Below are 7,250 nucleotides of genomic sequence, written 5' to 3'. Positions count from 1 at the left end.
TTTCAAAGCACATCCACAAAAAGTCTGTTGGAAGGGGGAAATGTGGCAGGAAACGCTGCACAACCAAGAGAGATTACCGCAGCCTTAACAGCATTGTGAAGAAGAGTCGCTTCCAGAATTTGGGGGAGCTTCAAAGACAGTGGACTGAAGCTGGAGTCCAGGTATCAAAAGTCACTGTTCACAGACGTGTCCGGGAAATGGGCTACAATAGCCGTATTCCCATGGTCAAGCCACTTCTGAACTCAAGACAACGGAAGAGGCGTCTGACTTGGGCTAAGGAAAAGAAGCACTGGACAGTTGCACAGTGGTCCAAAGTCCTCTTTTCAGACGAAAGCAAGTTTTGTATTTCATTTGGAAGTCTGGAGAAAGGCTGGAGAGGAGCAAAATCCAAGTTGCTTGAAATCCAGTGTGAAGTTCCCACAGTCAGCGATGGTTTGGGGAGCCATGTCAGCTGCTGGTGTTGGTCCACTGTGTTTCATCAAGCCCAGAGTAAATGCAGCTTTGTACCAAGAGATTTTAGAGCACTACATGCTTCCGTCTGCTGAAAAGCTCTATGGAGATGAGGAATTCATTTTCCAGCATGATCTGGCACCTGCCCACAGTGCCAAAACCACCAGTAACTGGTGTACTGACCATGGCATTACTGTCCTCGATTGGCCTGCAAATTCCCCTGACCTGAACCCCATAGAGAATATGTGGGGTATTGTGAAGAAGAAGCTGAAAGACACCAGACCCAACAATGCTAATGAGCTAAAGGCCGCTATTGAAGCATCCTGGGCATCCATAACACCTCAGCAATGCCACAGGCTGATTGCCTCCATGCCACGCCGCATTGATGCAGTAATCCGTGCAAAAGGATTCCCAACCAAGTACTGAGTGCATTAATGGACATTTTAAAATGTTTGATTGTGTTTTGCTGTTATAAATCTTTTTTTTTTACTTGGTCTGAGGAACTATTCTAATTTTTTGAGATAGGATTTTTGAGTTTTCTTAAGCTGTATGCCATAATCAGCAATATTAAAATAATAAAAGGCTTGCAATATTTCAGTTGATTTGTAATGAATCCAGAATGTATGACATTTTTGTTTTTTTAATTGCATTACAGAAAATAAAGAACTTTATCACAATATTTTAATTTTCTGAGACAGTCCTGTATATGATATGTTTTATAATGATTGATCATTAAAGTGTTCTCAAAGCTGGTAAAGGTGCTCTAGTTTGAATGACTTTGTATACTAAAGGGTAGCTTGTGAATTTACTCCAGGTGGAACTAAAGTCTGATTTAACACTTGATTATATTTCACATCATTCATCCACATCTGTAAAGTAACTGAAGGTATTAAATACATATAGTGGAGGAAAAGTACACCATTTACCTCTGACTTGTGTTTACGGCCAACCTAAAAGTACCTAAAAAATAGTAATCAATAATGTATTGAAAAGTTATTTGGCTGATTGTTGTATATCGGCTCCGCCAGGTTACATGGGATGCCCAGTCTACGTACAGATGGGTCACTCATTTTGAAATATTAAACTTAGTTTTCTTTTCTTGAATTTTTCATCCTCATGTAGAATGCTATCACGAAACACACATTTGGTTGTTTATAGCATAAAGATAATCTGATTTAATGTGAGGTACGGAAATAATCATTTGAGTATAAGTACGTGTATATAAATATGTCATTTACAACAGCTGTAAGATGCTTGAAAAGCTTGAAAATGCACCTTGAAAATGCTTGAAAAGTGCTTGAATTTGACTTTGGAAAAGGTGTAAGAACCCTGGGTCACGCAGCTCCGTGATCACCTGAGCTCAGCCGCTGTAACGGACCGGTGAGCGGAGCAAAACACACGTTTCAAGTTAGACCAAACACACTAAGCTATTTTATCTACCTCTGGAACTAGCTAAACTAGTTATACATAATATTTATTCTTCACTGTCGGGTCACTCATTACTGGAGTAGCGAGCTGCATGAGATACTGACGGGCTGTCAGGAGAGGGAGAGAGAGGAAAAGAGAGCGCTCCGTTTATTATACCGGTGTTATTATCTAAAGTGAATGTTAATTTTGAATAACGTAGTTAATATACTACTAGTGGTTTGTTTAAATGTATTCATTGTAGGCTTGGGCGGTATGACGGTATTACGGTATACCAGGGTATTTCGAAATACCGTCGGTATGATTTTCAATACCGTGACGTCACAGACTGTGCGCCAAATCACAGATGCGTTTCATTCTACTACACTGACACGGAGTTTTGACAGGGATGACATTGGTTGTAATGCACAGCACGCGCCAGCAGAGGGCAGGGGAGGGCAGTCCGTCTTTCCCGCTCTCAGAGCTCAGCACAGAGCTAAGCTGAGCTGAGCAAGATGGCGGCAGCATTTGCCGGCCCCGAACTCGGACAACTATTAAAAAAGAAAAAAATGCCTCTGCGCCAGTTTGGGACTATTTTGGGTTTACTCGTCGCCAGTGACTTCATCCAGCACAACGAGAGACAGAGGCACTTCTTTGGGAATGTTTAAGACGGGGTGAGTGAGTGTTGACATTTTTTTAATCCTATGCAACTGGTTGATGGTTTTGTAGTCGAGGTCGGACGGTTTTAAAAACGAAAGCATTTACGTGCTAAACATTCACGCGAGTAATCCAATGAATCAAATGGAAATAAGGTTTTTAACACATGCACGGAATAATATTGCCAAACTAGTTAGTGAATATAGCAAACTTTATTCAATAAGTCAAGTATTTACTCCCGGAAAATGTTTATGTATGATGAAATATTGTTAACTTAGCTCACTATGGAAACAACGTCGGACATCTACAAACGCGTCCTGTATCCGATCTCAAAATGTGCCATTTGCACAATGTGTCCTGTATGCAGCCCTTGTTTTGCACTTGCGCGCACGTCGCGGCACTTTGCGAGCGTCTACCGGCTCGGGCTGCATTTTACACCGAACATATAATATACCGTTCGAAACATCTATTTGCCGCCGAACGCCACTTCACTCAAGTCGACCCAAGTCATACCGTCAGTGGCGGCTGGTGGAAAATATTTTTGGTGGGGCTTTTGATATAGTGAGTAAAACATTTTTTGGGAGAGAAATTACCCCTTAAATTGGGACTGATACCGTCATATACCGTATACCACGATATGATGTCAGCAAGGTATGACGGTATGAAAAAAATGATACCGCCCATGCCTAATTCATTGTTTTGTTTTTTGTTTGTAGAAGAATACCATTTATTGATATATTGTAAAATGAATCCGAACGTTTTGATCTGTTATGATGATAAACTGAAGCAGCAATTTAAAAATTAACCCCATTAACTGAGTTTTAAATAGTTTTTTTGTTAAGTCCTAGTAAGTATATAAGGAAAGGATGAAAACTAACAAATTAAACGTTTCAAAAATGATATCTCTGCGAGTGCTGACTGAACTGAATGTCCTATATGTTTCTCTTGTGTTTCAGGGGTGGATCACATGCAGTGCAGATTTTGCAGATTTGCAAGCTCCAATCAAGAGACTCTTCTAAAACATTGGCGCCTTTGTCACGGAAAAGGTGCGAACTGGCCCTGTATTCACACTGTCTGTGTATTTCAGTCAATTGCAAACTATACTATGCCCTACCACTCCACTACAGGCCCCTCCAACACAATACGCCCCACTTTCCAATCAGTCGCCAACATTTTAATACCAGTTTTTTTTTCAATTAAAAACATCCAAACTATCCCCTTAAGATGGTGCAAACTTTGAACAAGACAGCTACCCTGGAATTTGCTGCACAGAAAAAAACATGACAAATCAAATTACATTGTCTTGTTATTGTGTTTTTCAGATATCTGAAGAATTTCATTGGATCACCAGCAAAGACCTCCTGGAGACCTTCGGTGCAGCCTTGGACAAACATGTGCCTTGCCTGCTGAAACTGTACCGGGCTAGGAAGGGAGCTTTTGGACAGAAGAAGGAAGATCTCTTGGAAAAACTTGATGAAAAAGTGAGTGAAGTGCCTCAATCTAAGAGCATGCAAAAGTTGAGGGGGAAATGGCCGGAGCCGGGTCCACCAAAGCCCTTTCCCCCCGTTTGAAAATATGAAATGCTCCTTCGCCTAACATTTGCAGGAGCAAAAACGCTTTGATGGAAAGGCTTCAGTAATGTTAAAAGTCATTGCTTGGTGTTCTTAGTTGGTGCAATTTGAGAACTATAACAGTATTTTTAATTTGTAAAAGTAGAAATTAAAATTGTCCGCAGGATTGCAGTTTTTCTTTTCTTTTCTTTTGCCAGTCTATAACTGAAGCATGCTACTGGGATCTGACCTGTTCTTTATCCTCCTCATTACTATACAGAACGTCGGATTTTGTATAAATTTACTACGGCACTAAACTAATTGATATGTTTGTGTGGTTCCACTGGGTACTCCTTTGACATCCGACATTGTGTCTCACCGAAAGACAGCAGCACTGAGAGGCCTGCCGAGATGACACAACCAAGTTTCTTCTGGAGTGTTTGGTAAGTAATACTAACTGTAGGAAATAAACATAGAGAATACAAGTAATATTGCTTAATGTAGCTTAAACATTTTATGACCTCATAGCTTATGCTAATCATTTATGCATAGTACACTTTGTGTAAGATTTATTTTGAGCCCAGAGATGTTTTCACCTCATGAACCCAAGCACGATGAGTTCACCCAAAATTAAAAATAAATATTAGCGCTGTTTGAGCAACAGCCAACCCGATACAGCTGGCCATTGTTGTCTGGTGTTCTTTATCAGAAAATACTTCTTTATAGAACTCGGCACAACAAGGTTGGTGGTTGATAGCCGCCGCGCTGTTGAGTTGCAATTATAACTTCCACAAGCTGAATGTTAAGACTCAGTAGCTTGGTGCTAAAGTTAGAATCAGTGGTTATGTATTTTGTCGTTTAGTTTTCCATAGCATTCATTCATGGATATTTTACTTTTCCTCAGGAGACTGACCATGAAGAACGATTGCTCAGAGGTGTGTCTGTGGCCATCCTCACCGTCATTGAAGATGATGATGCCGCCATATTGCCAAATGTGCGAGACGTGGCTGTTGTGTGGGAAGGGACCATTGTACTGCATGACCTACCAGATCTCTCTACTGCCTTTGCATACCTCTTTGGCCTACTTTATGCAATGAACATGGATTATCCAAAGGAGATGAGGTATACCTTTGAAGCCATTCAGACTATCTTTTACGAGCTTGGCTCTCGATGCTCGCAGTGCATAAGGTCTCGGAAAACAAAGCTTTTGCTGTGAATGTTAATGGGAAAGCCAGACATGACTTTAATCTATGTTTCGCCTGTTCTAGTCAGTGCATCATGGTTAGTGCTCATGTAAAACCTCACAGCATTCATTTCATTTTAAGCATATAAGTTCTCTTCTGAAATAGAGAATCAAAGAATGTGTGGATGTGTAAGTTGCCTGTTAAAAAGAGGGGCATATCCAGTATTTCTACTGTTCATGTAAATTGTTAGTGATCAGGTAAAACTTCAATGTATGTACATGCTTGCACATGCAGTCATTTTAAGCTTGAAGTCCCATTTGCCTGTGAAATTGAAATGTGTGGAATTGTGAGTTGCCAGTTGACAAGAGGCACTGGATTGTAATTGTTATATTTGTTTATTCTTAAATTCTTTGATTGTGATGTGCTGAAGAGGCTGAGGCCTGATCTATCACAATGATGTCAGGTGTGTGAATCCTATTTTGACCTGATGGATAAAAGCAGAAGCAGAAACGATCCTCAGAATCTGTGTTCAAAGGCCATCATCATTTTCTGTTTAAAGCAGCTTTGCTAGATGTTTATTATGTCAATAAATGTCCTTAACGTGTGCTATGTTGCAAAACGTGCATTTTTTCAAATCCATATCTTCAACATGTGAAGAATGCATGTTATCAACTTCTAGCAAAGCTGCTTTAAACAGAAGATGATGATGGCATGGGGTCTGCGAGACAGCGAGACGCAGAGGAACTCAGCCTGAGCCTACACACACACTCTCACAGCCAGGCTGTGTGTGTGGAACTCCGTTACGTCACTTTACTCAGGAAGTAAACAATGGAAAAAGAGAAATCCCCAACGAGGCGTTCTGGGGCAGCATAGACAGGTATTTTCTGTGTTAGAGTTGTACTCGCTACAGGGTGTACTTTGAGGGTTTGTGACTCTGCAGACCGTTTACATGCAGAAAAAGCTACATAACACAAGGGGACGGGTAATAACCAGAAAAGCATGTCACGGGACCTTAAGAGAGAATGTTTTGTGTGCTTGTGGACAAAAGATGATACAAAATGTTAAAAAAAATTAAGAAATGTAAGCTTGTGGACAAAAGATGTTACAAGATGTTGATATCATTGAATCGGAATAAATAACTGAATAAATAATGGGCTCTTTTTTTGTTTGTTCATTTTAGTTTATTTTCAATGTTGATTGCAATCTTCAGCGTGACAATATCTCAATGTTGATTCAATGACTTTTTGCAATCTGATAATAACATCGTTTCAATGTATAATGCAATGCATAATATAGTTGAATCAATGTTGATCCAATTCTACATTCTTTCAATGTTGATCATATCGTAATTGAATCAAGGTTGATACATTGTTGGGATTGGTTGAAAATTCAATGTTGTTTCAATGCTGATCATAGCGAGCACATTCACTGTTGTTTCAATGTCTGACTTCAATGTTGAACACAATCTTCAGCGTGACAATATCTCAATGTTGATTCAATGACTTTTTGCTATCTGGGTTCCTAACCGAGTGAAATGACCCGGAAGTCCCTCAGTGGCAGCCATGATAAGTGCCGTTCGAATTCTCTAGAATGATAGGAAAGGAGGTTTCAAACTTCCTTTATAACCTCCTTTAGCTTAGGAACCACTGGACCTCCCTAACCGAAAGGAGAGGAGAAAATGCTACCCCACAATGCCTTGCAGCCGCAGCATTTGACGTCACACAACAGTTGGCCGTTCACGGACACAAACAATTATGACGGAGAAATTATATCATGAAGGTTACGGTGCTTATTAAGCATTTTAAAACGTATGTGGTAAGTTCCAAAGTGCTTTGTTTTGAACGTTCATCAGTATTATAATCAAAAAGAGAAATATGAACGTTAGTTTTTACTGAAATTATCAAATAAAGTCAACATTTCACTGAGCTGTGTGGGGTTTGTTCAACTTTTAAAAGATGTTTGAATGGTGATATACACAGTGATAGGTGTTAAAGACTAACGTTTA

At 40.0% G+C, this 7,250-nt stretch overlaps 1 long non-coding RNA gene across 1 annotated transcript; it reads left to right on the top strand.

The window, feature by feature from the left end:
- Positions 1-3,466: 3,466 nt before the first annotated feature.
- LOC307020011 lies at positions 3,467-5,234 on the top strand. The gene is made up of 4 exons (XR_013802759.1): positions 3,467-3,557; positions 3,834-3,992; positions 4,447-4,504; positions 4,966-5,234. It is a non-coding gene; the product is annotated as an uncharacterized lncRNA (long non-coding RNA).
- Positions 5,235-7,250: the final 2,016 nt, after the last annotated feature.

Source organism: Notothenia rossii (assembly GCF_949606895.1).
Source record: "Notothenia rossii genome assembly, chromosome: 9".
Lineage (NCBI taxonomy): Eukaryota > Metazoa > Chordata > Actinopteri > Perciformes > Nototheniidae > Notothenia > Notothenia rossii.
The sequence above is the reverse complement of the archived record's forward strand: the minus strand, read 5'-3'. Positions and strand labels throughout refer to the sequence as shown.